We start from the raw sequence: 19,556 nt of genomic DNA on the forward strand, positions 1-19,556 counted from the left end.
ACAGGAAGCCGAAAATCATTGAGTAATAGGTTCTACAGGAAGCCAAAAAACAGAGACAAAGGCTTCTACAGGAAGCCCGAAATTGCAGAAACAGGCTTCTACAGGAAGCCCCGAAAAGGCGAAACCCAAAGAGAAGAAGGTGGACATTCTGGCAACGGAGGCAGCAGCTGTATTAGCTGGCCTCAGCACGCCACCTAAGCCAAAAGAAAAGAGGAAGAGGAGACCCCTCTATACTTTAAAGCTCAAAGAAGTGTTAGGATAAAGACGGGCAAGCCACAGCCTCAATCCAGTAGCTCGATCGTCATCGAAGATACACCTGCTTCTCCCAAGAAAAGTCACCCTCCAGGATCACAGTCACCTACGAGAAGGGAGTCCAAAGAAAAATATGTGGCAAGGAAGGTTAGACCTGTTGACCGAAAAAACTCGGCTACAGGAAGCTGAAAATGTTCTACAGGATACTCTAGCCTGGCTACAGGAAACGGAAAAGAGGAAGGAGAAGGACTCTCATCACCACCAAGGGAGGGTGAGGTAGAACCACCTGAAGAGATAGAAAGGGAACATATACAGAACCTAGCCCTTCGCCTAATCTGAATTCATACTACACCTTTTTAGAGGCGGGCAAAATCATACCGCAGAAATTTACTGTGCCTTTATTTTTTGCACTAGAGGAAGAAAGAGTCCGTTCACACCTGGATGCAGATCGCCAAATCAAAGGGTGTGGCGGACATAGGCCCTTTACAAGAGAAACTCAAGGAGTCAGGAGGAGTGAATTCACCATGGCTAAACATGTGGCTAATTGCCAATGTGTGCTTCTACAGGAAGAAAATCAGAAGCTGAGGTTGCAGCTAGAAGAACTAGGGCAGGGCAGGAACATCCTCCAAGGACATCACAAATGAACAAAAAAGCAAAAAGGAGCTGACCACCAGCCTTGAAGGCAATGACACTTCTACAGGAAGCAGAACAACGAACAAAAATTGAAGTGCAAGCCCTAAGAGAACAACTGCAACAAAAGGAAGCACAATTGGCCTGCATGGCCAGTTGGGCCTTGGAGGCAATTCAGTGCAGACCACCTGCAAAATCCTATGGATTGTTCTTAAAAGATCAATGGCTGTAGTTCCAAATAAACACCTTGGCACAAAGAGGTATTTCACATATCCAAAACCCACAACAATTTTCTGAATTGTGCAGTACTAGTTCGTGAGAGGACAAAGCCAAATTAGCAGAGTTTTACCTCCACAATTTGGCTTTGCCTAATGAAGTCTCCTGGGATCCCAATATTGCCTTGGGTGATATGCAATTGATGGCGTTCGCCTCATGGTTAAACCATGAGGATCAAAGAGCAGCTGAAGCAATATCGGTCATGAACGAGAAGTGAGGGAGCCACTGTTCATTCGCCCAGAACTAGAGGATCCGGTGGCACACATCTCAGCACCAACAGTTGGCTACAGATCCCACAGCTTCCTTGAGATTTGAGATTTATGGACCAACAGGCCAAGCCATAGCTCACTTTGAATACATGGAAGGTTGTTGGGAGAAAATGGGAGAAAATGCTTCCTAAGCATGTGCACACAGATGGAATACCCTGGCACACAGCTTGAAAATCAGAGAGTACTATACCCCCATTCGGATGAGGAAGCTTTGGCAAGGGTTGAACTTTATAAGAAGTCCATGCAAAGCCTCCAAGCCAGCTGGATTGGCCTTAAACTCAGCCCACCACTACTGCTAGGATTGACTGAAGGCAATACCGAGGAGGATGACAATCAACAATGGGAAGAGGTGAACAGGAAAGCAGGGTTTCATATCCACAGAGAAGACACTACCAGAGCCTTGGGATGCAAGGGAAGCAGTGAAAGCAATGAAGGATGAAGATTTTGACTAAGTTGCTCAAGGATGAGCAAATAGTTTAGCTGGGGGGTGATGATGAGCCCAATTTTTGGTACAATTGGGGCTCATTTGGCCTACTTGCTCTGCTCAAACCATTCATCTTTTATTGCTTTATTCATTCATTTCTTGGTTATATTCGTGTTGTTTGTAGGAAGAAGGGTAGGCATTCTATCTACGTGACTAATACATGATGATTTCAGGTTTTGGCATTAAAAGGGAGCAAAGACCACGAGAAAGGAGACAAGGAGACAGTAAGGTGGCACTGCTGGTTTTTAGGAGAGGATGTCCACGGTCTTGGGGACCTTCCTCATGATTCCCACCATAGCTCCGAGCTCCACCCAATCTCCCCACCAAGCTTAGAAGCAGCCAACTGTTCTACAGGAACAACAGTTACAAACTGTTCTACAGGATCAGCAGTTTAACCTTCAGTTGGACAGCCGAGCTCCACAAATCAAGGAAACCTGTTGGACTATCATTTTGCATAAATACTGAGGCCGTAGCCTTTGATGGAAGCTTTTTGAACTTTTGCATCACTCTTGTAATTTGGAAGTACGAGCTACAGCTCGGTGTTGGTTCTTTTTGTAAGCTAGTTTTGGCATGACATCAGATTTTTGGTTATGAATAAAGGCAGGCAGATTTTGATCTCATTCTAAGTTTCTAAGGGAGCTATAGCTCTCAGGTTTGGGGCCCAACCTGAGAGCAATAGATCTCGTCGGTGTTGTAATGTTATTTGCCTTTAGTTCCAGCACTTTGTTTCTTTACTTTGACATGCAATTCGAATTTACAGTCTGCTGATTTAGTTTTTGTGTGATTGAGTAGGATTAGCTTATGGTTAATTTGCTTCCAATTGCTTAGGTTAGAAGAGGATAGTTATAATTCATTGGAGCTCCAGAAAAAGGTTGTTAGAGCTCACTGCCATCTCTGCTTAGGGATTGGGGTGCAGTCCATATCAACCAGCAAAAAGAGACGCAGTTCTTCTCACGTTCATGCAAGCTGCAACATAGTCATTTTCGTTGAAGATCCATCAATGCACTTTTGATATTGAACCATACTTCTACATTTTTCATTCCATGCATGACTTCTTTTCTCGGTCTTCCATTGCTGTTCATAGGTTTAATGGCACAGTTAACATAGGTTAAAGAGTTCTCGTTTTTGGTGACATTCATAGAAAATTTGTTTCATCTACACTGCTCCACACCATTCCATTACCTTCCTTGTATTTTCAACCACACCTGAAGCCACTCAACCGACCTCTGCTCAGCTCGTTTACCTTCCAAGCTCTCCCATTACTCACATAGCTCCTTTTACCTAACCTTTCGTGATCCCATCCTTCCAGCCATCAAGCCATTGCATGCACTCTTCCTCCATCTGACTTCTCTGCTCCTGAGCCATCACCAGTTCCATCTCCATCTCACCTATCCTCCCACACCACTCAAACACTTCCCATCTCCCAAAACTTCCACAGTCAAACATCCTGTAGAATTGCACAGACTTCTTGTAGAATCCCTAAGTTTCCTGTAGGATCCCCTGCAGACTTCTGTAGAAGCCTGCAACCTCGGTTGCTGAGCATCCGAACGTGGTAGACTTCTGTGGACTGATACTAGAGACCCTCTGGGACCTCCCTAGCCATCCTGACCTTTCCATGCTTTCCTTCCATTCAAATCGCTCCTGCACAACCAAACCCTAATCAAAAGCATTATCACATAAACCAAACCACTTAATGAAAAAATACAAAAACATGTCTTTTCAGATGCAAGTAGCTTAGATGCATGTATTTCAGCTCACTACAAGTAATGGCATTATTGGTAGTAGTTTCATTCACAATTTTGCATTGTAAGGGCCTAGCTAGTCAAATTAGGGTTTACTAGGGTTTTCATGCTTTGTTGGCTTTCAGTTTCTTTCTGCAAATAGACTAGTCTCCTTTGAGTTAGCTTTCGTCCATCATTCATAAAGCTTCTTCTGTGAGCCTATAGAAGTTGGCTTGAGCCCTAGCGGACTTGTGCCGGCTGACCAAGTGATAGCTGCGACAAGAGCTAGTACTTGTGCATACAACACCTTCGCTTCCAAGTTTGTACAAACTACCGGGTTGTAAAATTAGAGATAGGAAGCTCCAGGAGTTGTAGCATTATTGTTACAATACTGGAGCCCACCAAAGCCCATACTGATTCATTATCCATAGCAATTATAACAAGAACATCAACAATTGCAACAAGTATAAAGGGGAGGGAAGCTCCTCGTAATGTGAGTCTGCCCGAAAATATATTAAGAATATCAGTTTACAACATACAAGTGTGTCTTGCCAAACCAAGTCTCACACTTAGCCAAATATTACAAAGAGAGGCAACCCTGCCTTTTACAATCATGTGCACACCTTGCACAAAGGATGAGTGCCCACGTGGGTCACCAAGACATCCTTGTCAAGTCCAACACAAATCTGCTCCTCGACGGACCTCGGGCACACCTTGCCCACGCCTTCACCCAACCTCCAAGTACCAACTTCCCTTATGCGCATTCAAGACAAGTGCATGAGCTATGCGCTCAACACTTGTTACTTCTGTGCCTTAGAAATCTGCGCACTTGTCTTAGAGCGAATGCCAAGTCGATTGATGTCCAAATGAGGCTTACGCCTTTACAATATATACACTTGTTAGCATGGGCGGTGGCTTGCCCAGCCGACCCCCAACCGCATGTCTACACGCCCTTCATAAGTCGACCTCACCCCCATTCATGGGTTGACCCAACTCCTTTCCATGGCACTCCTATATTGTGTATAAACCATCACATATGCTACGCCTTAGCCATTTTTCGTCGCACTTCTTCGTTGCATTACTTCCGCACATTGTCGCACGCCCGTTCATCGCGCGCCCGTCATGTGCCCCTCGTGCGTCCACGCGCCCCCGTGCCCTCGTGCACGGCGACTTCGCCCGGCGCCCGTCGCACCAACTCCCGGAGGCCTTACACTAAGGGTCCGTCTAGCTCTAGACCCCGCCTCAATCTCGAAGATACGCAGACATGTTTTGAATCTCCATATGAGTGGAGATGAAATTCGTGGAGCCATTGACTTGTCCATAAATCAATGTTTCTTTACTGATTAAGTCTCTACAAATGAAACATCCTCTTTACTCGTCATCGAGTTTCTATTTGCCACCTCATTCTTGTAAGGATTTCGATTCCTCCTGCTGGACTATATGTGTGTAGTGAGGCCATGCTTCATTGTTATTTGGAAGTGGGGTGCCATTACATTTCATATTACCGTTAATCTACATCGAAATTTTCAAGGGATCGCAAAACTTTTTGCAGGGGGAAAATTTCATCCTTTTCTATTACCAAAAAGGGCTGGAAAAACTGCTTATTGCATCTATATATATGTACCCACCATAAATCCAGTTAGGCATGGAAGTTGAAATTTAGACAGCCCATTTCTCAGATTCAGAGTTTTATAGATGGATGAGATAAAGGGCAAGATCAAGCATTGAATGAAGAAAATGTATTACCATGACCATTGGTGACTAGCATCTTATCAATCCATTTATAGCAGTGCATGATCAATTATTTTATGGGAGTTTTGTACTCAATGAGAATGGATACATTTCAATGGGATGGGTTGTGCAAAGATTCAGATGTGGAGGAAACTCAATCTTCACTCACTGTCGAAGGAAGTGGTCATTGTTGAAAGCCAACTTCAGTTATTTGTGATGAATAAATGAAGCAAATTCCACTCGATTACTGGTGCTTTCACTTATAGTAGTTATACATGGGACAACTTTTGTAACCGTGGCCAGTGTTAGACCAACATCTTCAGCAAAATAAAGAAGAGCCATATTGTGTGAGTTTTGTATAGTTATGTAATACATATTTTGGTGTGTAGTGGAGAATCAATTATTAACATAATTTAAATTAGTGGCTCTTGAGGTTCTTGGGTGCTGAGAGAACGTATCACACATTTTTTTGTGTGAGTCTGTTATATGCCGATGGATTTTGTTGTGTTTCGAGCTTCAAGAGCAACAGTTACAGGTTTTGTTATGAGATCCATGCATGTGGAAAGGCCAATTGCATAATTGACTGTTGGAGAGAGTCCAAAATCGAGATTGTCCTTTGGGAGATCAAAAAGCATAAATTATACAAAGTTCATCAAAGATGCTTAGAGGCAGTTATGCCTTAAATGAGTTGAATGGGAAGCTAAAAAATTGTGGTGGTGAAAAGAGTGTTGTTTGGGAGACTTCAAAGTGCTGATAAGTTTCAAGGAAGACAAATTAGACAAATCTGACATGTGAATTGTAATTTGTCATTTTGTATTAATCTTTGTAATGATATAAATGTAAACATTAAAGGGGCACTTGGAATAATGATTACATTAAAATGTAGGAAGATTTTGTTTGCTAATGGTTAGAGTCTGTTGAAATATTTTCTCAATATATTCTACTATCTTAGACACTGTTGCATCTCATTACCACTATTTAGGTGCCCTGTGATTTGGCTTTGGTGTGCCTTTGGTGTGAACAATATGAATAGTTTTGTGAGTAATCTTTGTGCAATGACTACTCTAATTTTCTTGATAACAAAGTTACTAGGAAATGACAGGGATAGGTTTCGGAGAAGTGATTTAAGGAAAAAAGAAAAAACGTTGTTTTAACTTAATTAGAATGCAACTAATTATAAGAAATATAGGCATCTAGTAAACAATGTACTTCTTTAGAACTTGAGATTTATAGTGACTCAATGATGTCACTTATTTGAAAAAGAACAAAATTAAATTTGAGAAGTCTTATGTTAAGACGATCAAAGAGAAACATGTTTTCCAAGGCTTAAAAAGTCTCTAATTAAATGGTAGTCCTTAAAGAAAATTTATAAAAATTAATCTTGCAATATACATGGACGATCTCCTTAATACAATTTATCATAGTGATGGACCTAGTTAAGTTATTAGACTTCTTGTTTAATGTTGTAAGTTGGCGTACAAAGTTGTTTTTCAAATTTTCGGTCATAGGAATGTGCACATATTGTCAATTTTAAGCATGCACACTCTAATAATTCACATGATTCACATGTACTCATATTTAAATTACTTTAATGTTTGTTGAACCTCCATTTACTTTCCATGGCCACTTGCACCTATTGTGAATTTTGAGTATGTACACTTTAGGAATTCACATGTATTGATATTTAAATTACTTTAGGTTGAATCACCATTTTCTTTCGCTGGCCACCTCCACCTAGATATCAATCTATGTGAAAGCAAATGCACATGTTTATTAGTGTAAAAATAAATAGATAAATTTGCAAGCTCTTTTCCACTCATTCTCTCCATTCACACTGTATGATTCCCAAATTTCCCTTTAATATGACCATATTGTTCTTCATGGAATCTGAATCTATTGAGGAAGCACACATAGGAGGTTGACATCACTACAATTCAACCTTTTTGATAAAAAGTTCTCATTTTGAGGTATGCCTTATTCAAGGCCTCATTTTTATATAATTAAATTATACACATTTAAACGGTTTGTAATTCTTTTTCTTATTGTTTATGTCTATTATTTATTCCATGAGGAAAAATAAAAACATTGATCTAAATACAAAATACAAATGCCAACAAATGCTATGAGACTCAAGCATGAAAACTAATCTATGTTTAGTGAAATTAAAAGCTTAATAACTGAGCTCAATATTAATAGATCCATCATATGTTTCCTCGATCACTTCACTCAACACGAATGTTTCATTCATTGGAAATGCCAATGAGAATATATTTAATATATTTGAATATACGTCTAGGAAATAAAATAATATTCAAATATAATTACCATGGTAGAGGGGAAAGATCTACATAATTACAATAGGGATTATTGTCCAACTATTTGTTGATCATACAAAAATACAACCTCTTAATTAAAGTGCTTTTGCATGGACCTGCTCACACTCAAAGCATTCAAATACAATTGGATGGATAGATGGGTAAAAGTAATTGATAAAAAACTCTACAGTAATAGGGTGTTTTCATTGTATTTTCTACATACATTATACAACAAGTCAATTTTGGGTCAACATGTCAATTATTCGAACATCAATGAATTCCATCGGGTAGGGCTTGGATTTTCCCAAACTAAGATTGTGATAGTGGTAGCCCATTTAGAGTGATGTTCTTTGATAGATGTACACTGAACCAGCCCTTCACAATTGACCCCAAACAAATTTAGTCTGGAAAGAAGGTTCATGAAGCTAATACTATACTATCTGATGTGACGTGGAATGCTCATCACAATAGAAACTCTATTTTATAATCCCATGAAACTCCACCTACAAATATTGTTAGATAAAACATTATAGGGTATTATTTACCTCGTAACGGGTTATGTGTTCCATCAGTGAGATAGTTATGGAGCATGATGGGTCTCATTGTCTAACAAAAATTAGAGGAGGCAAGTAGGGGTACTATGCCTTAAATGAAGCCTATTGGGTTGAAGTTGTAAGAGTAAAACTACGACAACCCCCGGTTATACACTTGCTCATTGTAATAATAAATTTGACTACAATACAACCATTGTGAAAAACCATGTCTGGTTCGAACCTCTCATTAAAAATCTAATAATTATTAATTAGAATTAAATAAATAAAACAAATGAAGGAAAGATATCCTTAAAAATATTTGGTCTAAGGGAATATTGCTTCTTCACTTGTTTTTAAAATGTCGTAATCCATACACTACATATATTAATATTGCAGTTTCTTGCAAACTCAGGAAGCCATTACCTAGCAAGATTTCGTTGTGATGTGAGTGGGGACGAAATGGAGTTGGTATAGGTTACTAATAACCATTAAGAGATTAGAATGGGGTGGTGGAAGGGTAAGAAGTGCCTATTCCACTCTCCCTCTCGGGGATTGAGGAGACAACACATTCAAGAGCTAACTCAAGCCGTCACAACTACATAAACATGCATAGATAATGATATGTATACACACATAGTAAAGGAGAAGAGGATATATTCAAACTCACTTTGATTCTTTATCTCGTTTACTCACACTATTTCTATTTTCTATAAAAATGCATTCAAGATTGATTATCGGTGGTGTGCAGATGTGGGGTATGATATTGTTGATCCACCAGTGATGGAGCTAATTATTGATATTGTAACATGGAGCTAGTTCTTTGTGACATTTAGTTTGTGCTATGTGAACCTAGGTGTTAATCCTTGCGACTATGTTTGAGACCATGGAACTCATTTTCTAAGTAGGTATGGTTTGTATGAAGCTTAGTGAATGACCAAACCATTGGTGTAAACTTCCTATGTCTAACCATTTCCTTAGAATTTGGATTCATCTCAGGGGTGCTTAGCTATAAGAGAGGTTCTATTTTAGATAACCTATCGTTGGGTGCAAAGTGAAACTCCCTCCTTCACTTTGAAACTAATTTAAGTCACATAGATAAGTATAAGGTTTTAGTCATATTCAAATTGTGAATGATAAATATGATTTTTATGTTATTGGTTGATATATGGTATTATGTGATTCATGAATGAATTCTTGAATCACTTTATATTCTTGGCTGACTAGCTAACTTACTTTTTCAGGGTGGTAATAGATGTTTGAATGGTGTATTAGTTTCCATATTCATGAATTACAAGATTAGTTGCATGATTGTGACTAATTATCTTAAGTTCACTCAAATAAGCTTTGGTCTCATAAGTTATCACTTATTTTATCTATTTATGAGTTGGGAAACTCATTTCCATAACCATGAGGTCATCGCATATGTCATGGGTTTAATTGATGCATTAGATGTCAAATGGGTACCTGGTTATAATTGATGGTCATTTTATGAATGATGTGATGATTCCATTATCTCATGCACACTTATATATTGTCATAGAATTCTAATATTCACTGTTCAAAACATGGTTCATAGCTCTCTTGTGTAATCATGTAAATCAAATATATGCTTGAAAATGAATAAAGAAATCCCAAATCAAATACTTGTAATAGATCTCAGAGATTATCTGCCTTGCATATCTAATCTTGTTCAATGTTGGAGTTGGTTGAAATTACCTTAAGAGCCATGACTTTCCCTAAGTTTTGGAGCTAGTGTAATTTGGGTTATGATGGAGCCTTTTTATTTTCTTCTAGAATGGCACAATACTTTTGACAACCTTTTCTCAAGCAATTTTAATCATTCTATAGAAATTTGGTGTTTAAGCAATGCCCTCTTCCTTAGGAAATTTCCCCCAAATTACCCTTTTTCTTCCATACTTCTCAAATTTTATATAGAAATCTAGTGAATCTAAGCATTCAACAATGCCAATGGTCAACACACCTACAATTATGCCACATCACTCTAAGTCCAGATCACTACAAGGCTAGATCACTACAAGGCCATATCTTTTTTTCGCAGTCAATGATATGTAGGCATGTGAGAGTCTAGGACGATAAGGAAAGGCTCTTTTGAGCATCACACAAATATGTTGAAGGGAAAAATATCGCTTTGTATCTAGGTCTAGATCCCTCTATTGAAATTTTATGGTATTCAAAATCTAGTAGTAACTAGGGAGTTGCCTTGTGGGGTGGGGTCAGAATGGTGGAAATCTAGATTTCATTTGGTGGATCCTGTCTCAGATGCATTATGCAATGAATGGATTTTGGATCTATGGTGATAAGAGGATTGTGCATATGTGAAGGCCTCAACTTGGATCTGGGTCAAATCACTCTATAAAGACTTGGCTTCAAGAGGTATAGGAGTTTGAGTAAGGATAAAAATCAAGACATCGTTGAAATCTCAAATGTGTAGTAAATCATCTATAATTAGAAATCATTGCAAAAAAAAGGGGGTGAGCCTGATGGAACCTACACACCAAAGTTGATGTGGCAATGCCATGTGTAATACACATGGGTGCCACATAGAAGTACAATGATGATATGGACCTAACATTATGTTGACATGGAAGGGCCATGCCAAGCCCTGACACTAGCCATTGCTCACAGTCCATTTCCTTTGTTGATCATTGAATGCTGCGGGAGAATTTTTATTATTGAGAAGCAATGGAAAACCCTAAACATAAAAAAACCTAACCCTAGGAGATGAAGTTCCAAAACTCTATGGGTCCCATTGAGGTTAGTCAGTACATTAACTTCTCAAGGTCGTATATTTGGCATACTATCTTTGTTTGATGAATACAATACCTTGTTAGATAGATTTATCCGAGGACAAAAAATTTCGATTGTAAACTATTGAACTTGGATAAGGCCTGCCCATTTTCCAAAAGAACGTAGTTTGGGGCCTCAAAATAACACTAGAAATTTGGGACCTAAAAAACTGCCGAAAAGAGTAGACTATGCTACAATAAAGGAAAATAAAAACAACAATGGTGGGGGTCCAATTGGAAACAAATATACACCTAAATCATTCCTTCCTCATAGGAATCATTGTGTTGAGTGCCTCTATGAGACGAGGAAACTTTTGCTAAACTTGGTCCACATTGAGCCACATGCCATGGTGCACGAGTTGGTCATCCTTGACAAGTCGATACAGATGGATATTCTGATGGCGAGTGTTCTTAGTATGTGTGTACATGATACAAATAGTTGTGGCTTATTCTATGTAGTATGGATTTAGGTATGTTGGTGTTAGTTGTTCTGCAATTTCTAATGTGTCGAAGTCTAGTGGAAATTATGATTGAAGGCAGTCCACATTGAACACTCGGTACATGTCAAGGAATGGGGGAATGGCGAGCTCAAAATAATTGTCTCTCAAAACCTTGATGATGGTGTAAGGCCTGTATCAGAGTCGTATGAACTTCTAATAGCATTTGGTAAGGCATTCTTTCTGCAAATGTAATCAAACATTTTCACCCACCTGAAAGTTGTGTGGCACCTAATGTTGTTCTTGTCGCTACTTGTACTTGGGGTTGGAAGTATCCGAGATTTCATGCACTTACTAGCTGATGCACTAGATGCATTCAATAAATCAGGTTTCTTTATCAACCTGACACTGTAGATGTGAATATTTTTTCACTATAGTCGCATGAATCATGACACCATCAATTAGACACAATGGCTAAAGTTTCATACATCCTCGAAAAACACTACATCTAGTCAAGTTATGGAGAGCTTTCTTATAACTTTGTTGCACATAAGGAAGGCTCTCACTCCAAGTTCATGGATGAGTAGAGTTGTACATGAGCAATATGTGTATTATCGTCCACTTGACAGACTCTGTCTAGCCATCAGTGTGGGGATGAAATGCATTCAGATTGGTGAGATGGTCTCTAATAATATCCAAAGACTTAACCAAAATGCATTGAGGAACTTTCTATTGCAATTTAATATGAAGGTCTGCAAGATCCAAAATGTACCGATACTTGTTCAAATAAGAGTTTTGCAGAGTCCTCTGTTGTGATACTCTCCTTGCAAGCCTCCAATATAGTCATCTTAGAAAATCTATCAATGACCACAAATACAAAATCATTACCATGCTTTTTAGAAGGGAGGCCCAACATATGGTCCATGGAGATGTATTCCAGAGATGGTTTGGAGTGGGTAGAGGAGTTTACACGCCTTGATTCTTGATAGTTGGCTTTGCGATGACATAGGAAATGCAGGATCTGATATATTTTCTAACGTCTTGTCTAAGTTTAGCCAAGAAAAGTACTTGTTTTTTACAACCACAATTTTATCCACAACAAAGTGTCCTATGACTCGACTATAGTGCACCTCCTAAATCATCTTGGTATACTCACTTGAAGGAACACAAAGGTGGATCGGGTAGCATAATAAGGCATCCTAGAGGAGAAAATCAAAACCTTACTTGCCATTGAGTAGCATCTCATATGTGGTGGTGAATTCTAGATCATTTTTATGTATTTGTAGTCATCCAAAGGTCTTCTGCCCATAAGAATTGAGAACGGTAGTTAGTGTTGCAACTAGGGAAGACAAAGGAAATATGCAACATGATTGGTGTCTCCCTTCTAGTATTTAATGTTTAAGTGAAATGTTTGCTGATATGTAGACCACTCTTGATGTCGATCGTTCCTCAACTACCCTTGTGTCTTTATAAACTAAAGAGGTTAGTGATCTATGTGGAAGACCATATCCATTCCCAGAATGTAGTGTTTCCATTTCCAACACATATACATGATATAATACATATCTTTATCATAATTTGGGTATTTCTGAATCATATCAGGAAGTTTCTTACTATGGTATGTCTTTGGATTCGCTTACTCGGTGAGAACTGCACGAATAACATATTTAGACACATCTATCTCAATTTTAAATAATTGTTGCAAGTTTGGAAATGTACACGTGCAAATGAGAGGCGACACTTCCACTTAGTGAATGCATTTTTTTGGGACTTGAACCATAATTTTTTTTTCCTTTGCCCCACCCTTAGTAACTAGACTCAATGGATAAGTGATATGAGAGAATCCCAACATGAAAAAATTGTCAAGGCCGAAGAAGTTGCAAAGCTCTATTAGAGTAGTTAGGGTAGGCCAATCCTGAATGAATTGGATATTAGCTAGATCAACATGCAAGCCTTGATCATCAATGATGTAGCCTATATATTGAACATGACTCATACCAAAGGTGCATTTATGCATGTTGGAAAATAGTTTATGCTACCGTGGGGTTTGAAGGACCTGCCAAATGTGTTGTAGTTGCTCTTCCCAACTCTTGTTGAATATGAGGATGTTGTTGAGATATACAACCATGAATGTGTTGGTGAAGGTCTAAAAGATGTCATCCATTGACCTCATAAAATTTTCCGGTGCATTTGTAAACTTGGAAGGCATGACCAACCACTCAAAAAGACCCTTCTTGTATTTAAAGGAAGTCTTCCATACATCTATGGGTTCTATTGGAAAGTGGTGATAGCCAGACTTCAAACCAATCTTGCTAAAATATCTAGCGCCCCTAAGTTAGCCAAGAAGGCCAACAATTCATGGAAATGTATACTTGTCCCTGACAATGATTTTGTTAAGTGCTTATTGATAAATACAAAGACTCTAGGATTCATCCTTCTTTTGTATAGGTACAATTGGGTTCCCACAAGGTGAGGAACTTGGTCATATTTCCCTCTTTGTAGAAACTCCTACATCTTCCGCTTGATTCATCCATTTTCCAAAATGGACTAGCGTTATATCAACCTATTGGGTAGAGGTGCTCTAGGAGTCAAAGAGATCAAACGATTGACTTCACAGTGCAAAGGTACCCATGTGGATGAGGAAACTATGTCCCTTTATTCTTCCATGACCTTATCCACCTACTTCTGTAGCATGGGGGAATCCTTCTCAGGGGCCGTGGATGTAAGCACTATATTCCCCTTACTTTGAGAGAGAATCAGAAACAAAACAAATATCTTGGTCTAGGAGATGATCTTACTTTTGAAGAAACTGTAACTAGGTTCGATCTTCATAAATGTACTTTTGATATTTGTATTTATTCAGGAAAAGAAATATTATTTTTGTTATATTTATCAAGGACTTTCTTTCTCATTTAAGTAGAGCTAACACATGTTAAAGTGATATAGGTAAGTAAAAGAGTGAAAGAAAGTTTTAATACCTTTAAGGGCATGTTACACCATGCACATATTTTTATAAGAGTCAAAGCATATCCCTACAAGCAAAGACACGTCCTCTCCATGCAACGACATCATCAAAGGAGAAAAAATGATGAAGGAAACACAAGTCTGCCTACAATCATCATGTTAGCCTCAAGCTAGCCTAAAGAATGGATAGTCCTCTATACATAGAGCTTGTGCACTTCCTCAAACAAGAAAATAAATCTACCTTTGAAATCAGTGAGCAAGGAAGACCGAGAAAAGGGTTAAAAGGGATGAGTCTAAGGAGCCTCTAGTGCAGCAAAGAAGGAGAAGTCATCAATGAGGGATGGAGGATTTATTCTAGAGTAAAACATAGTCACACGTGCGAGAAAAGGAGGCATTTCTATGATCATAACAACATCAAGGTGGTAGTCTCATACTTCTCATTTATTGGGCTTTAAACTTAGGCCTATAAGGCCTCCCACTAGAGCGAAGAAGATACTCTCTCAACAAAAGAATAAAGGAACCAAATACTCAAGTAAACCTCCCATACGTGTGAGAATTTAGGGTTAAACAATAGTCATATCAAGTCTGCAACTAAACCTTCAAGAAGGAGCTTGGTTAGTCAGGAGGAAGGAAGGGATCATCACAAATAAAGGGTCTCTTGAAGGATGACGGATAAGTTTCTCTTTGAGAACAAGTGTGTTATAGATATTTTTGGGCACTACAACCCCAATCAAACATGTCCATAAACCAAGGGCTCCTAAGTCCCTAAAAGCGTTGTTCCATACCCTAAAAGAACAAGGTCAGCTGATTACATCATCTCCCTAAAGTTCTCCATGAAAAACTGCTCAGAAATGGTCAAAACTGGACCATCTCACCTGCTCCATGGTCAAAGTGCGATTCATCCCATCTAATGCACATGGGAGGTGCGATGCATACTAAAAAGCCCTTCTATGGGTTGCAATGGGCGAGAGTGGAAAAATGGCAGAGACAGTTTGCGAGGTGGATGATCGTGCAATCTTCTAGAAACTTCTCCTGTGACACTTGCCTCTATGAATTCACCCAGGGATGAGTAAGAGATCATCAATCTCCAAGTGGAATCAAGAAATATCAGAGAGAAGACACTAATCAAAATCCCAGAAGCTGACTCACCCCCTGTAATCATCTATATATGGATCCCTCATCCCAAAGATCCATAGGCTGGAATTTTGTATCTTGTAAGGAAGTGTTGTTGGTTTCTTGTTGGAATATCATAGTGTTGGGTGATCTAAGCCTTTCATGAGGTGAAATAAGGTATTTCATGCTGGAGGATGACACTGGGTCAAAACAATTGGTTGTAATCCTCTTTGCTATTCTTGATATTGATAAAGCTATTCAAGTTTTCCTCCACATTCTTGTATGTTAGATGATATATGCATTTGTGTGGTCAATATACATCTGGTCCTATATTGTTTATGATTGTAGATCTTTGTTCTTCGATAGTATTATGTTGCTTTGATTCCACAGGTGCTCTTTGAAGCTGGGTAGACGAAGGAGAAGTGGAAAGGATCTGTCAGAAGGGAGAGGAACCGAGCAAGGAACCAAGCACAAGACTGAGGTTGGTGTCCTTCATTCCACTCTTATCTACTTCTCATAAAGGAAAACGAAAGTAGTTTTAGTTTGTTTGTTTCTAAGATAGATACCAATCTTAGTGGGACTAGCAGCTCTGAGTGGACACTAGATTTCCCGATAGCAAAATGGCGACTCCACTGGGGAGCAAATAGATTGTTTGTTTATCCATATTTGTTTGTTTTATAAACTTACAGACGGAGCCTGAAGTCAAGCTAGCTAGCCTTCGAACTGCATTTTCTATGCAAGTGAAAAGTAGATCAATGTTGCTTCAGTCTATCTCCGGGTTTTGTTTATAAACTGAACAATTGATTTGAAAACTTTCTAATTGCCCTAGTGGTGGCTCTAGTAACCTCATTAGATCAGCCCCTGTGATTTCTATTTACTGTACATCACTTGCCCGGCGTAAATCCCTGAACTGAGCTGCAAACTCTGACCCAGAACCTAGTTGAAGTCTCATCCATAAACCATCATTCCTCTTACTCTTGGGAGTCTGGATGCATCGCACTTCTCATGTGTAGTAGGTGCGCTACATCACACTTTCCTTGTGTTACAGGTGCGTTGATTAGACAAGACTTCTTCTGCTCTTAGATTTTGGTTTCTGTGTTCACTCTCTTCAGCGCTATTCAGGAGTTTTTTTTGTCTGTGATCAATATACCACTATTGAAACCCCTTACTTTTCATCATTCCGCCTCCATTGTGCAAAGAAATGTGAATGTTTTTATGTATTTTCCGCCATTTTCAGTTCCCTTTTGAAAAGTAGTAACATAGTCGAACTGTCGTCTTTTGATTTGAAAGTGTTGCAAGTGTCGTTTTCAGTCAAAGAAAGGAATTCTATTGTTCTTGATGGTCGATTATATAGTTACTCTTGTATTTGATTTGAATTAGTAGTTTTTCAAGTGTCGAAAGCAGTTTTCAATTCAAAATAGTAAAGTGTCGTCATTATCTTCCTTTTGTTTTTGAAGAGAAATTTGTTATTACTGTCGCTTTGAAAAGATAGTTTAGATTTGTACTTAGCATTCTTCTTGTCATTCACACATTAAGAAAGATGAAAACAAATGCATGCATGTGCATTTTCATTTAGACTGCTTGCTGGTTTGATTTAGGACAGTGCATCTAGTGTGTGCTCTCTACTCTATGTTGAAAGAATATCATCTCTCTTTCTTTAGTAGCTAGGATTTTCATTGCAAAAAGAAGATTAAATGATTGTTTATCATCTTAGGTTGCATTTTAGGAATTGTACGTCTACATCACGCGGTGAACCTGAAAGGAAAATTTCTTAAGAAAGATCAACTGTAAAATAAATTTAATGAACCTAAAAACGCTTTGGAACCTAGCGCACAACATCTAGAAGTTTAGGCTAGAGACGTATTCGGTGTCGTAAAACCTGGTAACTGTCACTTTCACTATTGGTTGGGTGGGTGATTCCTCCTCTTTGAGACAACAAGTTCCAGTATGGACTTGTGCTCCCACGTACTGTCAAGTATATATGGGGAGACCACAATAGGCTATATCCTTTATCCATAGGAAACTGTGTCTCCCGCCCTATCGATCGCAATGCACTGAACACAACATTCGGGAAGATTGATTGTTGTACCGTAAAAAGTATTCTGCAGTTTTGCGATTGGTTTGGTAATCCCTCTGTTTCGATTTCTAGAGTAGTCTCTTTTGTTCCTTTTCAAATTCCTTAAAGGAAAAGGTCCATCTGAGCACTTGTCACTTCAGGTTCATTAAAAACTTAAGGCGACTAGAGTCATATTTTGTTTTTTCAAGACTCTTTAAAACTGAAAAAACAAGTTATGTCAAAGTGTCTAAAATTTATTTTAATCGGAATAATATCACCATTCCTGCGTTGGTCTTAGGTTGAGGAAAATGGAGTCCACCAACCAAGGAGTTCCCCTTGGAGGAAATCCTAGTCCTTTCTCCTGTTTGGGAGATGTTGGTGCTCCTCATATGGCCACATTGTCACTTCCAGGATTGACGATTTTCTTGCCAATATGGCTCTTCTCGACCTCCGTCGTTCAGAACACCGTGATTCCTGAACAATCAAGCCAGCAACTGGATGATACTAAAGTTACCCCCCAACCTTCTACTTCATCCGATTCTCCCTCTCCTCCTTCCTCTTCGCTTGATAAAACTGGTAAGGCCCCAAATCGAGTAAGTAAGGAGGAGAAGAAGGGGAAGGAGAAGAAAAAGGAACCAAAGGCGAAAAGGGGTAACCAGGCATGGTCTAGTGAAAATCCACACACTGCACCATCTAAGCCTATATCTCCATGTGTCATTTGCAAAGGAGACCACTACCACCGATATTGTCCCTACATCCCTCGGATCTTAAGGGACCAGTTTCCTCATTTTCACAACCCGGTCTCATCAACATCTGAAGACCATGTTGAAAGTACACCATCAACTAGTGAAAGCGAAGAATTTGGAAAAAAAAGGAAATGTAAATTTCCTTGTAAACTATGTGAAGGTGATCACACCATCCACCATTGTCCCTTCCTAGATGAAGCTAAAAGAGTTTTGGATGACCGTCCGACTTCACCGTTACGGCTTCCTCCTGGATATAAGAAACTCTTGCCGAGTCTGTCACTGGTTGAAAATCTGACTGACATGCCATTGTGGTTGGTCGAAGCATCTATCATTGAAGATAAACCCGTTGAACCCATACCAAACGAAAGTCAAAAGGTTGAGGTAGTAGTTGACCCGGTCTTGTCTTCGGAAGGTCCATCTTCAGATGACACAATCACCGAAGAGAATGAGAACGACACCGTCCAAATTCTTTTCGTAAACACAGACTCTGATGAACATGGGGGTAGTCTACCCATTCCTTTACCGTAGGAAGGAAGTTCGTCAGAGTCATATCCGGCCGTCTATTCGGTCCCACCTCCAAGCAACCTAGTCGTTTCTTTCGATTGGAATCTACTAGGCAGACCCCGGGTACTGGCCAATGTACCATTCCGAATCATTATACAAGCTTACAAAATGATCATGGTCAATACCATCATAGATGAAGGGGCTTCTGTGAGTATCCTTTCCTCAATTTCTTGCTAAGTGCTTGGTTCACCATCACTTTTGCCTGAGATGATAAATCTAACAGGCTTCGACAAAGGAACCAATCGACCGTTAGGGATCCTTCCCAATGTGCCCATAACGTTGAGAAGGAAAACCATTTACATGAATGTAATGGTAGTCCGAGGACCTCTAGATTATAATCTACTCCTTGGATGCGACTATATTTATAGCATGGGAGCCATTGTCTCCTCACTCTTTAGAGTAATGTGTTTTCCACATGAAGGCAGAGTGGTCAAGCTCATAGACTAGCTGTCGTTTCCCGGCTCACACATAGCTGATAGTCAAATACCATCCCTAAATGGTCTTTTCACGCAAGGAATGTCTCATCAATATCCTATCCATCCACCTGATGAGCGCGAGTGATTCGGGAGGACATGACTGAATCCCAGGGGGCATGCACCCTGGCCTGCTCCGGCAGGGAAACTCTAGGTATAGAGTAGGTTTCTCTGAAGGAAAATGA

Source organism: Pinus tabuliformis, chromosome X (genome assembly GCF_031772625.1).
Source record: "Pinus tabuliformis cultivar Carrire ecotype Pingquan chromosome X, CPIR1, whole genome shotgun sequence".
Lineage (NCBI taxonomy): Eukaryota > Viridiplantae > Streptophyta > Pinopsida > Pinales > Pinaceae > Pinus > Pinus tabuliformis.